The 25,230-nt window shown below is 37.5% G+C and overlaps 1 protein-coding gene across 2 annotated transcripts in view; it reads left to right on the plus strand.

The window, feature by feature from the left end:
- SLC16A7 (solute carrier family 16 member 7) overlaps positions 1 to 25,230 on the plus strand; it is a 172,900-nt gene that overhangs the window by 67,145 nt on the left and 80,525 nt on the right. For both annotated transcript variants that reach the window (XM_036894994.2, XM_036894993.2), the window contains exon 3: positions 22,910 to 23,023. The gene's annotated coding sequence lies outside the window, so the exon portion shown is untranslated. The remainder of the gene's footprint in view (positions 1 to 22,909; positions 23,024 to 25,230) is intronic.

The raw sequence follows: 25,230 nt of genomic DNA on the forward strand, positions 1-25,230 counted from the left end.
TTGATTGGTGCATTCAGTCCATTTACATTTAAGGTGACTATTGAAAGATATGTACTTATTGCCATTGCCTGCTTTAGATTTGTGGTTACCAAAGGTTCAAGGTTAGCCTCTTTGGTTTCTTACTCCCTAACTTAGTTCGCCCATTGAGCTGTCATATACACTGTCTGGAGATTCTTTTCTTCTCTCCCTTCTTATTCCTCCTCCTCCATTCTTTATATGTTGGTTGTTTTATTCTGTGCCCTTTCGTGTTTCCTTTAACTGCTTTTAGTGGGTAGTTGATTTTATTTTTTTTGCCTTTAATTAGTATTTGGTTGGTCTGCTTTCTTTACTGTGATTTTATTTTCTCTGGTGACATCTGTTTAGTTTTAGGAGTGCTCCCGTCTTGAACAGTCCCTCTAAAATACCCTGTAGAGGTGGTTTGTGGGAGACAAATTCCCCGAACTTTTGCTTCTCGGAATTGTTTAATCCCTCCATCGTATTTAAATGATAATCTTGCTGGATACAGTATCCTTGGTTCAAGGCCCTTCTGTTTCATTGTGTTAAATATATCATGCCATCCTCTTCTGGCCTGTAAGGTTTCTGTTGAGAAGTTTGATGATAGCCTGATGGGTTTTCCTTTATAGGTGACCTTTTTCTCTCTAGCTGCCTTTAAAACTCTTTCCTTTTCCTTGATCTTTGTCATTTTAATTATTATGTATCTTGTTGTTGTCCTCCTTGGGTCCTTTCTGTTGGTCGTTCTGTGTATTTCCGTGGTCTTTTCGATTATTTCATCCCCCATTTTGGGGAAGTTTTCAGCAATTATTTCTTCAAAGACACTCTCTATCCCTTTTTCTATCTCTTCTTCTTCTGGCACCCCTATAATACGGATATTGTTCCTTTTGGATTGGTCACACAGTTCTCTTAATATTGTTTCATTCATGGAGATCCTTTTATCTCTCTCTATGTCAGCTTCTATGCGTTGTTGTTCTCTGGTTTCTAGTCCATCTATGGTCTCTTGCATTTTATCCATTCTGCTCATAAATCTTTCCGAGTTTGTTTCACTCCTGTAATCTCCTTCCAGGCGTCTGTAATCTCCCTTCCGACTTCATCCCTTAGCTCTTGTATATTTCTCTGCATCTCCGTCAGCATGTTTATGATTTTTATTTTGAATTCTTTTTCAGGAAGACTGGTTAGGTCTGTCTCCTTCTGAGGTGTTGACTCTGTGATCTTTGTCTGCCTGTAATTTTGCCTTTTCATGGTGATAGAGATAGTTTGCAGAGCTGGCATGAGTGACGGCTGGAAGAACTTCCCTTCTTGTTGGTTTGTGGCCCTCCTCTCCTGGGAGAACAGCGACCTCTAGTGACTTGTGCTGGGCAGCTGCGCTCAGACAGGGCTTCTGCTTCCTGCCCGGCTGCTATGGAGTTTATCTCCGCTGTTGCTGTGGGCGTGGCCTGGCTCAGGCTGCTGCTCCGATATGGTGGAGCCATGTTGGAGGGGGAGCGGCCGGGATGCTATCTATCTTCTTGAGGGGCCTCCATACTCCCTGCTGCCCGGGGGGTGAGAGTGCCCAGAGATCCCCAGATTCCCTGCCTCTGGACTAAGTGTCCCAGGACACTTCTGTCCTGTTTTGTGGTTCCTGTCCCTTTAAGACTTCCAAAAAGCACTCGCAAAAAAAAAAAAAAAGAAGCCACTCACTTTTCTTTGTCCCTGGGCGCCGGCCCCAGGGACCCGCTCACAGGTCTTGCTGTCCTGTTTCCCTAGTATCCAGCAACCCATGCACGCACTGTGTCTGTGCTCCGGTGCGGATGGCTGGGGCTGGGTGTTCAGCAGTCCTGGGCTCCGTCTCCCTCCCGCTCTCCCTATTCTTCTCCCGCTGGGAGCTGGGGGGAGGGGCGCTCGGGTCCTGCCGTGCTGGGGCTTGTATCTTACCCCCTTGGTGAGGCGCTGGGTTCTCGCAGGTGTGGATGTGGTCTGGATGTTGTCCTGTGTCCTCTGGTCTCTCTTCTAGGAAGAGTTGTCTTTGTTATATTTTCATAAATATATGTGGTTTTGAGAGGAGATTTCCGCTGCTGTACTCACGCCGCCATCTTGGCTCCACCCCCAATTTCACTAATATTTTATAATTTTTTTCTGGTCTCTAATTTATTTGTTCTGTAATCTTTGTTATTTCTTTCTTTCTGTCAATTTTTGGCTTATTTTATTCCTCTCTTGCTTATTCCCTGAGATATAAAGTTAATTTGTTTGATTTCTTTTTGTCATTTATGTGTTTAGTGCCGTAAAATCCCTCTTAAAATTACTTTTGCTGTTTCCCATAAACTTTGGCATGTTATGTTCCATTTTCTTTTGTTTCAAGATAAATTTTGATTTTTCTTCTAATTTCTTCTTTGACCATTGGTGGTTCAGAAGTATGTTGTTTAATTATTACACATTTTCAAATTTTCCAGTTTTCTTCCTGTTACCAGTTCCTATTTTCATTCCATTGTGCTTGGAAAAGATACTTGTCATGATTTCAGTCATCTTAAAAATGCTAGGACTTTTTTTGTGACTCAAAAAATGATCTGCCCTGAGGAATATTCCATATGCAATTGAGAAGAATGTGCATTCTGTTCCTATTGGAAGGAATATTCTATATATGTCTGTTTTGGGCCATTTGGTCTAAAGCATATTTCAAGTCCAGTGTTCCCTTGTTGATCTTCTTTTTGGGTGATTTATGCATTGTTGAAAGTTGGGTATTGTTGAAAGTTGGATATTGAAGTCACACAATATTGTATTGATGCTTGTTTATCCTCTTCAGATCTATTAGTATTTGTTTAGTGTACTTAACTGTTCTGTTTTGGGGTTCATATACATTTACAATTGTTATACCCTCTTGATGAATTGGCCCCTTTATCATTATATCATAATCTTATCTGTTTCTCTTTGTAGTTTTTGACTTAAAGTCTATTTTGACAGATAAGTATAGTTACCCTGATCTATTTTGTTTTCTGTTTGCATGGAAATCTTTTTTCCGTCCCTTCACCCTGAGCCTATGTATGTCCATAAAGCTGAATTCAGTCTATTATGTAGAGCATACAGTTGGCCCATTTTTTTTTTTTTTTCATTTAGGCACTGTATGTCTGTTCATTAAGAATTCAATCCACTTACATTTAAAATAACTATGGATTGAAGAGGGCTTACTAATGCCATCTTACTGTTTTTGACTATTTTGTAGCTCCCTTAATTCCTTTTCTTCCCCGTCTCTTGCTGTCTGAATTGATGATTTTCCTTAATAGTTATGCTTTAACTTTTTTCTCTTTATCCTTTGTATATTTTCTATAGGTTTTTGCTTTGTGGTTACCATGAGTTCAACATAAAATATCATACAGATATAACAAGTCTATTTTATGCTGATAACAGTTTAACTTCAAATGCAAAACTCTGCCCTTTACTCCCCCTCCTCCCACAATTTATATTCTTGATGTCACAGTTTGCCTTTTTTATATTATGTAGCTTTTAACAAATTACTGTAACTATTGTAATGATTAATAAATCTGCTCTCCTTCTTTCTGTTCCATGACCACTGCTTTGCTATGGCTTTTCTGATTACTACAGTAGAATTTAGCTACTTTGTTGATATATCCTGTCTCCCTTCATCCATCTTCTTTACCCTTTCTCTAGGGTTATTTTCTAAAGTGCAAATTAACTATATCATTCCCTTGCTCAAAAAGCAGAATGTAAGTTCTAAAGCTTTAAGATTAATAGACTGTATACTGTTCCACCCTCATTTCTCCCCAACTATACGCTGGTGTCATGCTGTCTCTTATTTCCAGGATGTACCACCTGGTATTATTTATTTTTTTTGTCATCTATTACCTCTCCCAACCCCACCCAACCCAGTCTATCCCAAGACTCCCTCTCATCTTTCAAGACTCAGCTCACCCTGGTCAGTGTGACATCAACTCCCCTCAAGGCACTTTCTTGACCATCACATGTACTCTAGGTTGTCCTTTTCTTGGCTCCATAGGACTCTGAATTTACCCATCTAATGGTGATTATCATACCGTGCTGAATCACCTGCTTCATAATTCACCCCCTAGACTGAGTTATTTCATGGGTCAGTCAGTATCTTATGTCTTAGTCATTTCTATGTTTCTAGTGTCTGGCTCAGTCTTTGGCATAAAATGAGATACCCAGTCATGTTAAGTAAATAATACCCAGTAAATGTTAAGTGAGTGAATGAATGAATGAATGAACACTAGAAACAGGAAGAAATGAAAACACTGTTCTACCCTTGTTTCATCATAAGGGCAGAATTAGAATGAAGGAAGAAGCTTGGTAAGGCTTATCTCTAGGAAGAAAAGCCCAGGATGGAAACTCATTTCCACTTTAATTTTCATCTCAAGAGAGGCAGAATCTGTAATTGAAGACCAGCAAAGTTAATCCTCTGTAAGTAGTGGAACTTACCCATCTTTATCATTTTTACTATCTGTAAGTATTTACCCACAATGATGATTAGTAATAACATGAAGAAGAAAGGATTTTCTGCTAACTTTTGGGGCATCAATAGCCTGTAGTTTTACAACAGAGAGGCAACAGACAAGAAGATTAGAAAACCTACTGAATGCCTGGGACCCAGAGCCAAGAAAGAATGAAGCAAGGGGTACATGAGTTGGTCCTGACAGCTTCCAGGAGCCCTGGGGCTGAGTGTCCAAGAGCATGAGGGGCATTTTCCAATATAGCATTTTTTAGATCATAGTTAATTAGATTTGAAAAACAACTTTGAACCTTATAGGAATTACCACTACTCTGATTTCTCTTAGACTGAGGATAATAATCTTGACTGCTATTATGTTTTGGGTTGGCAGGGAGGAGAGAAGATGGTTCTTTAGGTCGTACCCTTTAGACATCAGTAAAAAAAATCACCCACATTTTATTTTCCTTACAGTTGTAGTTGCAAACTCTTTTTTGTTTACTCCTAGCCTGAGTGATGAGTCTCTTTCATAGTACCCTGTTTATTTTCTTTGTACAAGGTATCAATCTGTAAGTCAGGTTGATATTAATAATCCCACTTCTTCTGACTCTTTACCCTTCAGTTGTCTTCACAAAGAGCTTGAATTTTCTGAAGAGTGTCCTACCAAATATTTTTGGGAGTCACATGGGATCAGAGAGATTCAATGAGTTTTTCCAAAGTTGCAAATGCCCTCAGTGAAAACAACAAAAACATTGCCTATGTAAAAGACCTTGTCTCTTGATTCTCCCAAAAATAACTTATTGCCGAGATCCCAGAGCAGCACTGCAGACAGTAATGGCAAAAATGACCCCTATACAGATCTACCAAACTTTATCTTCTGAACCTTAAGATATCATTGTGTAAAAGCATCAAAGCCTTTTGGGAAAATAGTTTCTTTGGGCTTCTGTCTTTAAACCTCTGTCCACTGGAATCTGCAGGCTGGACAGTGTGGATATCATGCCATCCATCTTCTCTACTGTGTTGTTTTACTCTCTCCTGGGCATCCATGCACTCTTCTCTGTTCCTGTAGCCATGCAGCACAACAAAAAAGAAAACAAAACAAAAAGCAAAATTGTCAATTCATGCAAAGGGATTACCAGAATAATCTTCAATTCACTAGCTCTATAAGTATAGCTTGGAACTTCAGTTTTACCTGTAACAGAAAAAAAACCCTGTATAAAAATAACTATGTTATTTTTATATAAATAACTGTTCTCCTTTGAATTTAGAAGCTTCCATAGCTCATTGCAAACTTTTTAAAAATTAAAACTGCTTGATAAATTGTAGAAAAATTGTTGGTAACATTTTACCTACACAAATTATCTGCTATAATAATCTTCTGTTCACTAGGAGATGCATACAAATTAGAGAGAGGTGTATGAGTGGTGGGGAATGAAGAGGGATGAAGAGTAGTTCTCATTTTCCAGCCCCTTTTACAGTCAAGTGTGAATGAACATAGTATTTCAAAAAGTGATTACATTCTAGCATTTCTTAATCTCTTCTGTTTGGATGACGGTATCTGTTATTAGTTCCTTTGAGATGCTCAGCTCCGGGTATGGAAGGAACCAATGACATTCAGGTCATTTTATTTTATGTGCTTAAGGAACAGAGCTTAGTCAGTCTGAACTCCTCTCAGGATAGGGTTAAGTTCAAAGGTCTAATTATTTCCATCAGTTAGTGGGGCCACCTTAGAGCCAGTTAGAGTCCTGAGACCTCAGGAATCCCTTAAGGCAGCTTCATTCCCCAAGGTCCGTGGTAATAAATTTTATGTGTTTGACCCCAAAAGAACTGGGGGAAGCTGATCCCAGAAACTCCAAGTAATTTGACTAGAAGCTGACTGGCTTTAAAAAAGATATCTTTTGAGACCAAAATTTGCCTAGTTTTATTAAATCTATTGTGAATCTTGTACCCCATTTGCTGAAATAAATTCAGCCTGTTAAACTAAATCCATTTAGGAGATACAAATTTTATCATTATCTGCAGACGGTGATTCCAGAACCATGTCTGCTTTAGATTGTATGAGTAACAGACTACATGTTAGGGTTACAATATTTTTAACTGCTAGTTTACATATTGAATGCACACAAATTTCTCCATCCTAAAGGGCTAGAAGAAGTGAACTATTATTTAAAAATAGTGTAAAATTTTGTACATCCTGGAATGAAGTTACTTACTCAGCCTGAGGTTACTGTGGTAAGCACTGTGGAAAATATAAATGTGATTTATTCATGGTTCATAGCTTTAAGATACCTACAGTCCAGGATGGGAGAAAGACATGAATAATTTCAAAAACAAAACATGGTGTGTTATGATCAAATACCTTTATTTGAGAGTTTAGGAAGGTTTTCCTTTCTTGAATTATTAGAAAGATTTCATGATTTTATTTTAAAGGGCATCATTTATTTGTGTGGAAGGATAGGTGTTCATAATGTGAGAATGCAGGAGGTCTGGGTAAATCGTGCAAAGGTAGATTTCTTGGAAAAAACACTTTCTGCACTGAAACAGATCTGGGAGCTCTGCGTTCTGTGACTAGAGCAAATTGAAATGCATATTAACACAGTGAAGACTTCGAGAAATTGTGAAATAAATACACCATTTAGTAGAGAATTTCTCAAATCTACTTGATCATTTCCATTAATGCCTATAAACATCCTAAGGGACAGGTGTTTCCTGATACAGCATTACACAGGTTAAAACATGGAGAATGCTAAATGTGAATGAGAGATTTAATGTAGTCAAATTTTATAATGCCTTGAATTCAAGAATTTGGAATGCCATTGAAGATTTTGAGTGATGGATTAAGCCAGTTTGAGGAGTCCTCTTTGGATATAAATCCCCGGGCGTTGTGTTGGAGAGAGGCTGGGTGTGTGGAGAGATTGGAAGCAAGGATGAGGAACTGAAGATGAGACAGTTTCTTATGAGATTGTGTGAAGGGAACAGGGGTATGAACCATGGTGGTCAAAAGAGAAATGGAAAGATGCACTCAAGAGCTATTACAGAAAAAAAAGATGGATGAAAGAAAGGACACAGGTGTTTTCAGCCTAGAAACTCTCACTGCAATTAATACACTTCTGGGAATTTCACATTTTAATGGGGCATCCTTTTGGAAATATCTGTAAAGCAGTAAGAACTGAAGAATTATAACTTAGGAAAAGGATTGCCACAGGGTTAGAGAATTGGAAGATACCTAGTATAAAAGTGGTAGCTGAATTTATTATAGAGGTAGATAATGTGAAGAGTATGTAAAGAGAAAAGAGAGTTAGCAATATAATCTTTATGAGAACCCATGTGTGTTGAACCTGCAAGGAAAACTAGCCACAGAAGGAGGTATAGTGATATAATGAAATAGAAGCCAAAGTCTTGAGTACAAGGTACAATTAAATATTGTTAAATACCATAGAACATTTTAATGAGATAATGCCCAATGGCTTTGGAGATTAGGAAGTCACAGTTCATCTTCAAGAGAAAATTTATTGAGTGAAATCTACAAGAGAAAAGTCAGAAGCAAGGAATTATGAGTAGGTGGTGAAAACATAGACATTTTAAGGAAAGATGGCCCTTGCTTGAAGTTTTGAAGTGAAGAAGATGAGAAAACTGGAGTGGCTCCACAAGTTACAGAAGGATCTAGAAGTTATGCCTCCCTACTGTTTTTAGACTTGAAGAGATGAACACATTTTGTAGGCTAAAAGAAAGAGCCAGATAAGACCAATAAATTAAAAATAAAGTGTGAATGTTATTGAAGCCAGATCCCTTTGAAAGGCAAGAGAGGCTTCATTGACAATGATAAGTAAATGAATTCACGTGAGGAGAAAAGAGGGATGCCTTTTTCTCTAGCACAGAAGAGAAAGGAAAGGTTTGTTTGAGATGGAAGGGAAAGATAGAAATCCTTTTTCTCTGTCCCAGGTTTGAAATGTTGTCCTTCCAGTGAGCAGGGCAGAAAGAAAGGACAGCAGCCTGTCGCTCCCATCTCAGCTGCTTGTCATGCTCTCTGGGCTGCAATGTGTGGGACTGGCAAACAGAAGGTTAGAAAAAGAAGAGGGCTCTCCTGCGGAGCACAGAGGAATAGAAAGGAAGCATTAAGACGAGGAAGTGAGAGCTCTTCATCCATGCTGCAGCAAAGTTAGAATAAGCATGAATGCATTGCCTGGAACAGAATGGTACCCAACAGGCAGGAGAATCTCTGATCTGGGAGTATGAGCATATGCCAGGATCTCTGAGGAAAGGGCAAAGTGGAAACAAAATTAAACTAATAAAATAATTAAAACAGAGAAAGAAATTACATTGCGATCAAGACGATGCTTGGAATTACTGATTATCTTCTCTGAAAGAGGGCTACCTTGACAGGCCTTTAGGAGGAAGCCAAGGGGGAGATAAAGGATGTCATGTGCAAAGGCCAGAGGTTTCTAGTAATTTCATTGGTTCTAATTTGATGTGGCCCATGTATGCCATCACTTCTCATCTGTGTTTGGTTGTTTATATATCTTTGTGGGATTCACAGACTTGATTGGCACAGTAAGGAAAGGGTATGGAAAAGAGAACCTTTCCTTTTCTCAGCATTGGGATATACTTTCTGGTGACCTTCCAGAAGTGACAAGCAGGATTGAACCAATCGATTTATTTCCAGCTGCTCCTATAGTTCTCACCTAGGTTGTATTTAACTTTGGGTTCATTTTTGTTCCAGTCAGTACCAACTTCATTATGTGTTCAGTGAATATTGTATAACAGTAAGCATCAGATTCAAAATACGAAGGCTTGAAGTTGTGAATTCTGTGGAATTTCCAGTGAGGCTTCCTTTAGTGAGGATCTTCATAGTGAATCTTGAGAATGTCATAAAGTGGGATGAAAGTGATCACCTTTAGCTCTGCCTCCTTTCAGTTAGGTTTCATTGATCTTTTATAGGAAATGACTACAATTAACAGTCCCTACCAATGTCAGTGTCATAAAAATTTATATATAACTTTGATGACAGGAATATCTTTTGGAACTCTTGTGCATTATTAATGATATCGTCAGTGACCAAGTTGTATTGAACATGATATTTTTACTGAGCAATATATGATTGACATGAGTCCCATTTTATAGGTATATAGTGTAATTTTTTTAAGTGTATATAAATTGAGCAAATATGGGAATTAAAAATGCATAGTGTATGACTTGAAGGTAAGTCATGAAACCATAAAACTCTTAGAAGACAACGTAGGCAAACATCTCCTGAATATAAGCATGAGCAACTTCTTCCTGAATGCATCTCCTCGAGAAAGGGAAACAAAAGCAAAAATGAACTCATGGGACTACATCAAACTAAAAAAGTTTCTGTACAGCAAAGGACACCATCAACAGAACAAAAGGCATCCTACAGTATGGGAGAATATATTTGTAAATTACATATCCGACAAGGGGTTAACATCCAAAATATATAAAGAACTTACACGCCTCAATACTGAAAAGGCAAATAACCCGATTAAGAAATGGGCAAAGGATATGAAGAGACGGTTCTCCAAAGAAGAAATTCAGATGGCCAACAGACACATGAAAAGATGCTCCACATCACTAATCATCAGGGAAATGCAAATTAAAACCACAATGAGATATCACCTCACACCAGTAAGGATGGCCAGTATCAAAAAGACTAAGAACAACAAATGCTGGTGAGGATGCGGAGAAAGGGGAACCCTCCTACACTGCTGGTGGGAATGTTAGCTAGTTCAACCATTGTGGAAAGCAATATGGAGGTTCCTCAAAAAACTAAAAATAGAAATACCATTTGACCTGGGAATCTCACTCCTTGGAAGTTACCCAAAGAATATAAGTTCTTAGATTAAAAAAGACAGATGCACCCCTATGTTTATCGCAGCACTTTTTACAATAGCCAAGATATGGAACAACTTCAGTGTCCATCAGTAGATGAATGGATAAAGAAGATGTGGTACATATACACAATGGAATACTATTTGGCCATAAGAAAGAAACAAATCCTACCATTTGCAACAACATGGATGGAGCTGGAGGACATTATGCTCAGTGAAATAAGCCAGGTGGAGAAAGACAAATGCCAAATGATTTCCCTCATTTGTGGAGTATAACAATGAAACAAAACTGAAGGAACAAAATAGCAGCAGACTCAGAGACTCCAAGAATGAACTAGTGGTTACCAAAGGGGAGGGGTATGGGAGGGCGGGTGGGGAAGCAGGGAGAAGGGGATTGGGGGGTATTACGTTTAGTACACATGGTGTGTGTGGATCACGGGAGAACAGTGTAGCACAGAGAAGGCACATAATGGATCTGTGGCATCTTACTACACTGATGGACAGTGACTACATTGGGGTATGGGTGGGGACTTGATGATATGGGTGAATGTAGTAACCATATTGTTTTTTCATGTGAAACCTTCATAAGAGTGTATATCAATCATACATCAATAAAAAATGCATGGTGTATGAATTGAAATATTACATAGTTCTTTAAAACATTTTGAATATATAATGTGTGAGGTACTCTTCTCATTCTGTCTTTGAAAAGTATCTTCATGTGATTTATTTGCAACATTGAACCAAATCGTCCCACTTTTATGAGAACAAATTCTGTTAGATAACATGAAAATATGCTTCAATAATTTTATCTTGGTAAGTGAAAAACCATTCAAACATATACCACATCCTCTGAAGATGACAAAGAATAACTTTTATGGAAACTAAATTGCGATTTGGGAATTGAAAAAAATTCTAACCACACTTGAGGAACTAAAACTCGGCCTTTAAGGGCCTGTTGTATTTAATTAAGCACATGGCCCTGTTCTCTTAAGGGATACCTTTGGATGATTCCTTCAGTGGAATTCCAGCAGATGATGCTTTCAAAAGAACTTTCCTTATTCAGCCCACAGTTTTTTAGAATATTGGAAGACTTGCTCAAATAATGTCTATGTGTTCAATTTGAATGGCAGTAGCATTTTCCCAGAGAAGGAAAGAAACTTGCTAAGAAAGTCTATAGAACAGAACTGTTTTTGTTCACAGAATCAAACATGAGTTGAAAGGGACGAAAGAGAACACTTAATCCTGCTCTCTTTACAAATAAGGAAACTAAGCACCAATGGGAATGTCACCTGCTCAAAGGGTTATACACTGTAGTGACATTTATTGTGATACGTGGATTTAAATTTTCCATGTTTTATCTCTGTATGTCATACATGGCAAGTTATAATATACTGGGATTTTAATCACGTGGTCAGCCTATATTTACATAATCACTATGCTTTTCTCTTTAATTGGTAGAAAATTTTATAGTATAACTCTTTAAAAATGACTTAAACATTATTTTAATCTATTTAGTGAAAATACTAACACTCTCAGGTCTTTCATGACATGCCTCTCTAAGTATATTTAATTAGAGAAAATGTGAGTCTGTCCGACCAGACCTTCAGGGAATGCACCACTGATCTCTTCTCCACTGTGAATCCCAAGTATTTTTCAAACTGGAAGAACTTACTGGTGTCTGATTTAAGCCTGTAAGAGATTTTAAGAAAAGGTACAGTGGCCATGTTCTTGGTTTGGTCTTTTCCCCTGCTTTTAGTGACTGGTTAATTTACTTTTCAGCTCTGAGGCAGTATCTTAACTTGAGAATCTTTTCCCAGGCTAAAGATAGGAGGAAAAATGAATCTTTCAACACTGCAAGTCCTGTAATATACATGGATTGTCCCTTTTCCTTTTCATCCCTGCTTACAGACAGATCAAATCTACTCTGACCTCATTGCCTCTCCTAGTACATATTACATGTGGCTAATGATAGCCAATTGATGCTACCAACATTCTTTTTCCATGTATTTTCTCCATAAGCCCAATTGCATTGAATGCATATTCTGCCTTTTAAAAAATCACAAGTGAACATTTTACCAAACATTTTGCCTCTGCCTAACATAAGTTGTCGTTTTTCTGACCTCTTCCAACAGGATCCTCACCACCAGATGTCCATCCCTGAGGTCTATACCACAAACTTAAGGATTTTGTTTTATTAAACAGATCTTGTTCTATTAAACAGCTCCAATATCTTAGGGCTTATAACAGTAAATATTTACTTCCTATTCATGCTACCTGGAGCCTACGGGGCAGCTAATAGCTCTGGTCGGCTCTTGGCTGACCTTGAAACATACTGTTTTCAGGAATCTAGGCTAAAGTGAAATGTTCTCATATTGAAAGGTAAGGCTACAGTTGTAGAATCAGAACATGCAAATGCATTATAAACTTACTCTTGAACATGGTCTGTACTTAATTGGCTTGTATCCCATTAACAAAGCAAACCACATGGCTTAGCCCAAAGTCAGTGGGTAAGGAATATGTATTTCACCTACAGAGAAACATGAGAAGGATGGGGAGGAGACAAATAATTATAGACAAAAAATAAAATTACCAATGTATTTCCCTCATAACTGTGGAAGAAATAACTGATAATTCCTAAGATTCCACCGTCCTTCCTTTCAAAGTTTCATAATCCTGACAACTGGTACCATTTCATGGAGTGTGCTGAGAGGGTTCATTTCCTGTGGGCTCCAGCATTCGTTTCCTCTTCCTAATTTGGTGCTCACCCACTAATTAGATGTTTCCTGAAGGCTTTGGTAATGCACATGGCTGGAATGGGTGGAGGACAGAAAACCCAGGCAATTGGCCATTGGCCATAGCAAAAGCAAGTGCTAGAACAGATAAAATGCAGTCGAAGGGAGAATGCACAAACACCTGAAGCCTCTCATGACTGAAAAGTAACATGAAGATAGTAGGGAGTGTGTAGCTCTTCACTCTATAAGGCTCAGTCCTACAGTGAAATGAATGGAAGCAGTAGCTACTAAATTAAATTATAAGAAAATGTATATTAAGGTGTCAAGTGTCTTAATGTATATTAAGGTGTCAAGTGTCAAGTCATGCTGGCTTGTAAAATAACAAGTAAGAGTAAATGTGATTTATATAGGTAATTGGTCATCAGCAAATGTAATTTATGTCTAAATTTATGCATGGGGACCACCTCTGGGTATCCTCTTTAAAACTTGTCCAAGAGCCTCAAAATTTCATTTAGGTATAACTAAAAGCAAAACAATGTAAAACAATGACAAAAAAAAATGGAAACTTAAAATTGGAGGTACAATATTTAAATAAAATACAGCTTCGTTTCATGTATTCCTTTCAATAAACATATTTGAATCAATTATAGATGAGCTAAATTCATCCATTTTTCAAAGCAAATGTAAAACCCAAAACTAAGGCAAATAATTAAATGTGTAATGTTAAAATATTTTATATATCCATGTATTTTAATATGGTTTTATCCCAAATTAGCATAATGAAGGAAATACAATTTTTTCTACAAGCCTTACCATAACCCTGTGGCCTATGTATTTTCTTTTTACTCCTCTCCTTAGTCACATTTTGAATTTTGCTGTCATACAGGTGTATATCATCTTTTTTTCCCACTGAACATCTTATAATATTTTCCGTGTTATTACATAATTTTCATAATCACTTAATATATATATATAACAGTCTATCAAATGGATGACAATAATACATCCAATTGTATCTTAGGGTTGGGCATTTCAGTTGTCTTTAGTTTCTGCATACTATGAACATGATTACTCAAGGCAGGTTGGGGGCATGTGTCATAGAATCATGAGACTACAGCTAACAAAGTGTTGAATGACAAAGAGATATGTCATAGATGGAACTAAATATGTTCAGGATTCTAAAAAAGAACGATGGTTCACAGGGAGCTTCAGCCATCCGGTGGTCAGAAGAGTCAATAGACCAGGGAGGATTATCTTGGTGAAATGGAAAATCATGTTACTTGACGCCTCTAGCCAAGCTGATTCACCTGACTTGGTACTATTTCTTAATTCTGCCCCCAGTGATATTGTATATTATAGAAACTTCTAGGGGACTTTAGCATATTTCTGAAAATCATTATTAGTATCAAGAGATCATACGGATTTTTTTTTCTTATTCAATTTTTAAAAATGGGCTTTTTAAATAGAAAAGTGGGAAAGGTATTCTCTGGCCCTGTAATTTTCCTAGCAACATCAGGATTTTTAAAAAAATTCTCCTTACCTATTAACAGTAAGTGACTTTCTTTTCAAATTGGGGAGAAAAAACAAAACACCAGAAAATCTTTGAAGACTAAATGCAAAATGGGAAACCCCAGATCTCTTAAATATAATTCCATTTTTCTCCAGGCTGACTAGAGAATGTCACTAAATATGAGAGGTCAGAAAGACTGTAAATGGCCCTTCAACTATGCACTAAAGACTTCTAAGCATTTTAAGAGGAACCTCAGAGACCATGTCAAGGAATATTAATGGGTAGATATCCAGGATCTCTATGACTCCCCCATAAACCAGAGCAACTGGTTTGGGATTAGGATTCTGAGTAAAATTTTGTTTCTGGGAAGCATTCTTTGGTTTTGAAACCTGTGGAGGGAATGGGGTGGGGGAACAGAATAAAACCACAATGATGTATTGCCATCCTCCCTAATTGTGAGGCATCCATATTTTTCCTAAATTATGCCTCTAAGAGAGAAGAAAAGACTACAAACATGCTAATACACAAAAGACATAAGTTTTTCTCTAAACATTAAAACTTATTTAAAAGTTTGGGCATATCCAGACAGACTGGATTGCATACTGTTAATGCTATTGGATAATTCTGTTCATAATTACTATAGAACCTTACTGAATGCTTAATTGATCACCAAGGTTGTGAGATCTTCACTGTTAAAATCCTCATTTTACATAGTAGAAACTAATATGGTAAATGATACTTGTAGAATGTGATGGAAAAATGGTTTGACTTCAGGGAGTTTTGATTTTAGAGACAAGGGTGTTTAACTTTTTCATTTAATAAATACTGCATAGCTATATGTTAATTCAAAAGTGATAAAAATTCTTATTTCCAAGACATTCATTTCCCATTCACTTCTGTTTATTCAAGAATATTTTTGACCACCTAATATGTTCTGAGAATAAGGTCAAAAAGTTAGAGATCCTGTCCTCAAAATAGGGGAGAGTGCCCAGTGTTCTCTGTGTTATGGTGAAAGTATGCACACGGGAAGTTAGAATTGGGAGCAAAGTCAGACCTCACAAATGGGAGCTGATGTCTATCTGTATCTTAAATTATGGCCAGGAGGTAGGAAGATGAAGACAGTGGTGAAGAACATTTCATCTGGAGGAAATAGCACACAGGATATGGAGTTGTGAAACACCGTGATGGCTCAAGAACTACACACACAACAGTTTATTACAATTGTTACAACCAACACTTGCAAATGTCCTAGACAAAGAGCTCAGACCAGTAATCTTCAAACATTAATGTGCATCAGAATCATCTGGAGGGTTTGTCAAACTACAGTTTGCTGGGTCTCGCTTTCAGTAGATCTGAGGTGGTGCCAGCATTTACATTTCTAACAAGATACCAAGTAATGCTTATGCTGTTCAACTAGGGGCTACCCTGTGAGAACCATTTGATAAGATCTGTAAGCAGGAGCTCATTTGTTTTTATATTAGTAAAATTTAGCTAATGTAAGTTAAAATTTACATAATGAAAATTTAGCTAACAGGAGAAAAGCACTAGGAAAAAAGGTGACAATTCTGTATGTAACATAAACAGAAGCTCCAGCTACAACTCAAGACCAAGTTAACATTTAAGCAAATATCTATTTTTGCATACCAATGTTTTATGGTTTGCATTTCTGTAAAGTTTTTAATAAAAAGATATATTCAGTACATAATATTTAAACATTTCAAAAATATATTAAGTATATGTAACATCTCTCCAAAGGTACCTGCTCTTAATAACTTTTTACTTGTATGTATTATTCTAGATCATTTGTATGCACATACAAATAAATGTCCCTAAGTTTTTCTATTCATATACTTTAAAATAAATGTAATCATATTTTCCTGTTTATAATTTTTTTACATTTATTATACTTTTAACAACATTCCTTATCAGTGCATATAGATCTACCTCATTCTTTTTACAGTTGTGTAGTACTTTATCAAGAACATGCAATGATTTACCCACTTTACTAGTGACTTTCAGTTTGCTATAAATGATGCTGCCCTTGACATCCTGTATATGTTTCTTTGCATATTTCTACAAGTGTGCCTATAAGAAAATCATCCTTAAGTGGAATTGTTGGGTTCCCAGCTTTTATAAACGATGTCACCACTGCTGCTATATTAATTTCCCAAGGCAGCTATAGCAAGTTACTTGGTGGCTTAAAACAATAGTACCTTATGCTCACACTTCTGGAGGCCAGTGTTGGCAGGGCCACGCTCCTTAAAGCTCCAGGGGAGAATTCGATCCATGCCTCTTCTAGCTTCTTGTCATTCCTTGGCTTGTGGCCGACTCACGTTCTGCTTAGCCTCCATTTCCGTATTACCGTCTCCTCTCTGTGTCTCCTCTTCTGTGTGTGTCTGTCTCTAAACTCCCCTTGCCTCTCATCAGAATACTTGTGATTGCTTTTAGGAACTACCTGGATAATCCAGGATCAGCTTCTCTCTCAAGATCCTTCACTTACTCCTGTCTTTTGCATAGGCCCTGTTGGGGCTGATACAACAGAGTACCATAGCTGGGTATCTTTCTGGAAGCTGGGAAGTCCAAGACCAAGGAGCCAGCAGATTCAGATTCAGTTTCTGGGGAGAACCAGCTTCCTGGTTCATTGGTGGCCACCTCCTTATGTCTCTGTATGGCAGAATGGATGAGGGAGCACTCATGGGCCTCCTTCATAAGGGCACTAATACCATTTGTGAGGGTTCTACCCTCATGACATAGTCACCTTCCAAATGTCCTACCACCTCCAGCGAATATCCATCCAGCCCAATATCCATTGGAGAATAAGTTTCAGTGTATGAACTGTGCAAACATTCAGTCTACAGCACTTCACAACTGGCCTCCTGAAATGCATGCCTTTCTCTCTTGCAAAGTACAAACTTTCCCATAGCCCCGACAGTCTTAACTTGTTCCAACATCAACTCAAAAGTCTAAAATCCAAAGTCTGATGTCAGTATTATCAAAATCAAATACGGGTGAGAGTTAAGGTATGATTCATCTTGAAGCAAATTTCTGTCCAGCTGTGAACCTGTTAACAAAATATAATTGTTAAACATAAAACTATCAGTTATTTTACCAGCAAAAATGGGTGTACTCAGGAATAGCAGATAATTGCAATTCAGGACATGCAAGCTACAGCAAAACCATAGACATGTCTGGAGAGCAAAGGAGAGGAAAGCTTTTTTATGAAGGAAGGAGTTGGGAGGGGCTGTTATAAACAAAAAATCTATTCGCTTTAACTGGGAGTCTGAAGTGTAGGGGCGGTCTCTCTTGGGTGGGCTAAGAGAAAACCTTTCTTCCTCCTGCTGGGGTAGTAAAATAGTATCCGCTTGCGAGCTCCCTCTGCCTGTTGGTTCTGCAATTGGAAGAGTGGTAGTTGTAGGGTGTGAGAGCTCCCCCTTCTGGTCTCCCAACTCCATTCTAGTGAGGCTTCCCTTTATTAATTTTCACATAATAGAGAGATAGTCCTAAGATAGACATTCCCATTCCAGAAGGGAGAAGTAGGAAAGAAGAAAGAATAACAGGTCCTGTGTAAGTCTAAAACGTAATATTAAACCTTAATAAAAAAACAGCATGAAATCTTAAGAATCAAGAATGATCTTTGGATGCTCTGCATTCTGCACCCACTGGGGCTGTGGTCCTAACTCCTGGTGTGGTTTGCAGTCTAGTGGTTCTCAGGGACAGCCTGGCTGGCGTTGTCCAGCTGGGGCTCTCTGCAGTGATCCCACGCCAGCAGCAGTTCTGCGCCTGGGCCCTGCCCCTGCAGGATGAGCTCTTGTATCCGTGGCTCTCCTTGGGTGGGATTCTGGGCCTGCAGCTCTGCTAGGCATCTTTTGGAATGTAGCATTGCCAAGTCCCCATAGCTTTTCCTCTCTGCACTCTGGCATAGATGGTGAGGAGTGCAGATAGCACCGAGTCTGCCGCCACCGTCCTCCCGAGGGGTGACCACGTGGCCTCACGCTAGATTCCACTGAAACTGCACATGAGGCACCCAAAGAGCACGTGCTGACGGGTTCACAGTTCAGGGCAGCACGAGGCAGTGTCCCCCCAGCACCCCATAGGCTCGGAGCCGCTCCTTTGAAAGCTCTCTGCTCTGGGGTCCTTTTCTCTGGGCCTGTCATGGGAAGCATAACCCTGAGGATTTCAAAGTGCCTTCGGGGTTAACCTTGCACTGCCTCAGTAAAAGCCCCTCCTTCCATTGAGCTGGTTGACTAGTCTCATTAAGTGCTTATCCACACCCTTGGTGTTCTCTCCTGACTACACTGGCATTCTTTCAGTGTGGATAGGCAGACAGTTCTCCAAATCTCTAAGGTATGCTTCCTTTCTGAAGGTTAATAATCCTCTTTGAGTCCCTTCTCTCTTCTGTCTTGAGTTCGGAGGAACCAAAGCCACTCCTTCAGCACTTTGCTTAGAAATAGCTTTCGCTAAACATCCAGTCTCATAACGCACAAGTTCTATGGTAGAACTAGAAGATGAGCACAGTTCAGCCTAGTCCTTTGTCAACTTATAATAAGGATTGCTTTTCCCCCCATTGTCCCCAGTAATGTGCCTTATTTCCGTCTGAGGTCTCATAGGAGAGGCCTTTGACCTCCAAATTTTTACCAACATTCTGTTCAGGATTACTTAGGTATTCTCTACAAAGACTGCAGCTTTCGGAAGAGCTTTCCTCCTTTTTATCTGGCTGTCATCAGAACTGCCCTCAATGGTCCATTTGGGGCAACAGCCTTTTTCTAGATGTAGCTCAAAACTCATTCAGCTTCTACCCATTACTCAGTTACACAGCCACTTCCTCATTTTTAGGTATTTGTTAGAAGAGTGCCCCACTCCTGGTACCAATTTTTAGTCTGTTAGGGTTCTGTAACAGAATACCATAGACAAGGTGGCTTATAAATAACAGGTATTTGTATTTTACAGTTCTGAAGTCTGGGAAGTTCAAGGTCAAGTGGTTGGGGACCTCTTTTTGGTTCTTAGGCAGCACCGTCTTTCACTGTGTCCTCTCCTGGCAGAAGGGTGAGGGAGCTCTCTGGGGTCTCATGTATAAGGGCACTCATCCCATTCATTGACAGGTTAATTCTGATGACCTCATTGCCTCCCAAAGACCTACCACCACATACACTGGAGATTCAGTATCAATTTTGAAGGACCACAAATATTTAGTTTATACATATAAGGTATCTTACAGATTCTGGGGATTAGGACATGGACGTATCTATTTTGGAGCCACTATTCAGCTCACTACAACTGCTTTTATGTAATTCTAAAAGTATAGTATCAGAAATCAGGGGAATTGTTTGTTATGGGATGTTCATTTCATATTCTTCATAAATAATAATGTGCTGGTTCATATTATTTTTCCTCACTTGCCTTTTATAAAAACATCTTTAGTTAGTTTGATGCTTAGTATCAATTAGCATTCTGAGAGTTCTTCTAACACCAACAGTTTACATCTAAAAATAGGTTTTGTGTTACTGACATTTTGTGGGCCGTGCACTATTGATATCTCTCTTGCCTAGTTGTCAAAGTAAATTGTCCAATAGGCTTTAAAAGATAGTCCACTTAGAAGAATAAAATAACCTACTAGAATTAGATTCCAATTTTAATTAAATTGCATTTTAGAAAAGAAAAGAGTTGGTTCAGTTTAATTCCTGTCATAAAATTGGGTGAGTTGTCACCTGAGCTTAAACATTGTACATGAATTTGACATTACTACATCCTTTTGTATAAGAAAGAGGAAACAGAAAGGAAAAGACCATTATTCTTTAAGGAACCTGTTCATTCCTTCAGGTGAAAATATAGGCCTCTATATAGTTAAGATGTGAAGAACACTCATGCTTATCTATAAGCTATCAGAAGAATTTATAGTGATGTCCGTAGTGTCCTCACATCTGTTGATTTAATTTGCCACTTGGTTTGCTGAGGACCTTATTTCTGGACTGTATTTTGAAGCATAAACTTCTAGATAGCATAGATTGTTGGTAAATGTTCATAAAATTGATGTATCCTGATTTAGATTTAGGAAGTTGAAGAAATAATGACCCACAAAGTATATAAAGGAACATTCGATATTTTGTACAACTGAATAAGAAAGGGCCTTGAATATAACACTAAAGTCTAACCATTGACCATTGCTCATAGTTTCATTACTACTTTATCTTGCATCTCATCCTAGATTAATCAATCCATGTTGATTTCTAGGAAATAAGGCAAAGTTTATGGGCTTCCGCATGTCCCACCACATAAGTTTTTGAAAACACTTGAATTAGCCAGATGTTTTCAGTAGTTATCAAGTCACCCTTTTACTTATGACAGTGTAAACTGTAGTTAATATACTCCAAAACATTATGGAAAGGACAGGTGTAAATAAGCTGAAATAATGGTGAGTTTCTAAAGATTTTGGAGAACAATTGGGATTTAGAATTCCAAAGAACAGATATTTGAATTCCAATGGACAAGACAGGCAAGGATATATATATAAGAACTGAAATTTGGAAATTAACCCTAGAAATAAAACTGAAGGAATATATTTGTAAGCAAAAAGAGCCATCTCCAAGATGGTGTGTCAAGGTAGAATCAGCAGCAATGGGCTCACACAAAGATAGTTGTTGTAGTACCCATTTGATCACTTATTGGACATTACACTCTGCAAAATTAATTTCACACTTGTGACTCTTTATGCCCTTATCTTCAAGTGTACTTAAAAATACCACTTCCTTATAGTTCATGGGATTATGATAATTGAATCTTTAGAAAAAGTAGAAAACTCTGACGCATTGCTCTTTGTGTTGTTTTTTTTTTTTTCCCATGCACTCCGTTAAAAGTTAAAACCATCATAAAATGTGTGGCATATATGTGAATTGCTAAGAGATCAAATTAGCTGATACCATAGCCCAGCTTCTAGTTATAGTCATTATTCCTGCTTTTGTAGGGGAGAATAAGCTTTATGTCTACCTGGATTTCAGTACTCTGTCTCCAAAATTGCATTCCCTAATTAAAGGAAAAACTTTCCACATTCTTAAGAATTGTTGGTCTTCTACTGGTTTTTCAATCAGACACACATATTCTAAAACTGCTTTTCATTTTTGAAACTAAAGACCAATGTATGCATTGTATATATATCTGCATAAATGTTTATAAACATAGGATAGTAATAGATGAGATGTAGAGAAAGGGGTGTAAAATAGATTAATAGAGTTGTGGCCCCCAAGCAAAGCGTTCCTGGATTATGGGCCAATTTGTTGGAAAAACCCTGGATATGGGCTGGTCTTTCTGGAAGAAAAGAGACCAGTTAGGTTAAAGCATTGTGAAAATTTTGTAAGTGTTGGCGAGCACTCAGAATGTGGGCTGTCAGGATGTCTTGTCATGGCCCCTGTGCTGGCCTCCATGAACCCTGATAATTATTAAGCCTGGACTGGAGGGTCAGAGCCCAGTTTTCAGGTATGCCTCAGGGTTTCCTCTCAGGCTTTGCCCTGAACTCAGAGCAGCACTTTCTGCCACAGGAAACTGACACAATGTATTTCCTCAAAATGTAAATAGGGTTTTGTGCATTTGAATGGGCCAGTTACATGTGATAGGATGGAGCTGCAACCTTGAATGACTAGGCCTTAAAAAGCCACTGAGACTCCCCAGACTCCTGGTAGGACTAGAGCTTATGTGGGCCTCACCTCTCTGCTGTTAGCCCCAAAACTAGGAGAGACTCGTTCAGCATGAACTCTACATTCCTATCACAAGAAAAACTTTAATTCCAACTTTTTCCATTTCTCAGATTTTATTTGTTACTGTCTAATTCTGTTACTAACCTTCATTCTGGTCCCCATCCTCAGTTTCTCACTGACTTGGCAATAAATTACATATTTTCCTTATCTTCTTATATTAACCTCATTTGGCCTGGCAGCTACATTGCCTTAGTTCAGCACTTCAGGCTAGGTGGCCCTGGATTCAAGGCAGGTAACTGGTTATTTGATTCAAAGGGTTGACTTTTTCTTAACTTTAATCTAGGTAAAGGAACACTTTGCCTAAACAAATAAACTCGTAAGTTCTAGCTTCTGTATATTCAGCACCAGATTTAACTTGAAAAATAACAAAGTTATTTGATGTTTGTGGGAGATTTAGCATGATCATCTGTCACTCAATTCTGATTAAGAAGTTTGAATTTTAAATCACAAGATCCTTACGGTGTTTCTCTTTTCATTGCCTGTCTCATTGTAAGACATGTATATTATTGATAATGTTTCTAATAATTTTAAACTTCCAGTTAAAACATGGTCACAATGTGTTGGAGGTATAAAGCTCTTGGCTCTAATGAGGCTCATAGAACTCAACTATGCATGTAACCCTTTTTTTTTTTCTATTTCTTTAGATAACCCAGAGCCTTCTCTACTCCTCTTCCTTTGTATTGGCTTCAGATATCACACTTCAAGGAGTAACCACTCAGTTTGACAATCTCACATATCATCCAAAGAAATCTGTTCAGGTGGGCATCTGTCAACAGGTCAAATTTAACTTTTAACTGTGTTTTTCCTTGGTTATTCCTACAAATAAAAGGAACAAGACACAACAAACATAGTTGTATTACACATGGCAGTATTGTGCACAGGAAAGTAGCATGAGGCTAATGAATGTGTATGAATTAGATCTTGGCTATTGGTCAACTCTGAAGAGTTGTTAATAACGAATAGGTGACAATCTTGGCAGTGAAATTTTTTAAGGGTTAATCACTGTGATTAACTTTGCAGTGATTTAGTGAAGAGACCGTAAGATGTCAGTTTACAAGGAAGAAATAAAACAAGTTAAGAGATAAGGTAGTGAAGCAGAATATGAGTGTTGACTCACAACGTGAACTGTGCAGTTATAATTAAAATCAAGTGAATATGCTGAAAGCAGAGAAGAAAAGATCATATACTGAGATAAACTAGCGAACTATGAAAAAAAGGATAAAGGAGAAAAATAATAACTCAGTCATGCCTTTTATAATGCTTTTTTAAAAGACTCACTTTTCTTTGAGCATAGATTCTTGTCTGTAAAATGGAAACCCCAACACCAACCTTGTTCATCAGTAAATTTTAATATTCATATTCATAGATTCGAATATCAGTAACTTCAATTTTCATATTCATATTACTTGTCTATTAGTGTATTCTAATATTCATATTGTTATAATGATTTAAGAATGGATTTAAACATATTCAGAAATGTTATTTGTGATTTTTTAAATGACTGAAAAATAAGTCATCCAGTCATATTTCTGAGTGTTCACTATAGCAGATGTGATAAAAGCTACAATAGTTTAAACTCATGAATTAATAATGAAAAATGGTTTCATTTCCTTTATGCAAGCAGGAAAATTGCAGAGTGAGGACTTTAAACCTCATAATTATTTTTATACTCTGATACAACAAAAAGTAGTTTACTGCAAATGCCCTTTGGTATTCAGTATTCTTCTAGATTTTATTTCAAACAATAAAAAAATCGAGTACTTTAAAATATAATAACAAAGTCGAATAATACTGAAATTAAGGCTCTGTAGACAGCTTCCAAAGACCAATTACTTGTTTTCAACTGGTTTAGCCAATACTTACAGCCTATCTTTCCTTTGTTTCTGTGTTAATTTTTATACTTTTCAAAAGATACTATTTCCAGTGCTCATGTGCTCTAAACCCACCACCATGGGTTAAACAATAGTTAAAGAGAAACTTACTTCAAATTAAATAGATAATTTTTCTTGTTTCCAAGAAAGCAAAAATGATTAGAAAAGCAAACTGTAAACACACAGAAGACATAAAAATCTTTTCAGAATCATTTCTTGACAAGAGTGGTATTTTGGGTTTATTTGAACAATTGGCATCTGTAGAATATGAATGAACCTGCAGAAGTTCATTCTGCCCTGATGACCACTGTTGACCTGGATCTACATTGTACGTGTTATTTGTGACCTTGATGTTATTTTTTCATTTGACCTTGATGCTGTGGTTTCCTGACATTTTTGGCAGACTTCTAACATACAAATGTATCCCTCTGGAGATAGTTTTTCAAGTTATTTTCTTACTGTTTTGAAAATCAGACATCTTTGACTATTTTGACCCATAAGAATATTGTAAATGTACCAAAAGAATGTAACAAAAATACCTACACTAACCAATAATCTTATTTCTAATTCTATTTTTATGATTTTATAATTTTTGTAATTCCTAAAATATTTATTATCCAGCCCATTACAGAAGTTTCCTAACCTCTGCTTTATAATATATCAATGTAATAAATTAAATGAAATTAAATTAAATGTATACATTGATTTAACTTAAAATAGCAGAGTAGTACTAACTCCATAATCATCCAAAAGGAGAAAAAGCAGTGACTACTGAAATTAAGTCCCTGACATTATCGTTTTGTTTGTGTCTAGTTTCTTAATTTTTCTGAGCTTTTGCCCCATTTAAAAAAGGGCAATATCTTATAGCCTTTGTGAAAATTTAACTGAATAAATACTTACTTAACAAACATTAACATAAATACTCTACTTATTGTGTCAGAGATCCCTTACTCATTTTTTAATATCTCTAAATGAGATTATACATTAATTTGATTATAATACATTTAAACCAGTGAGGTAGGACACAGGCTATTTGAACTTTGGAAACTATTCCATCTAGTTGATGTCATTATTTCCAGAGCCAAGCTCTCTAT

Source organism: Manis pentadactyla, chromosome 10 (assembly GCF_030020395.1).
Source record: "Manis pentadactyla isolate mManPen7 chromosome 10, mManPen7.hap1, whole genome shotgun sequence".
Classification (NCBI taxonomy): Eukaryota; Metazoa; Chordata; class Mammalia; order Pholidota; family Manidae; genus Manis; species Manis pentadactyla.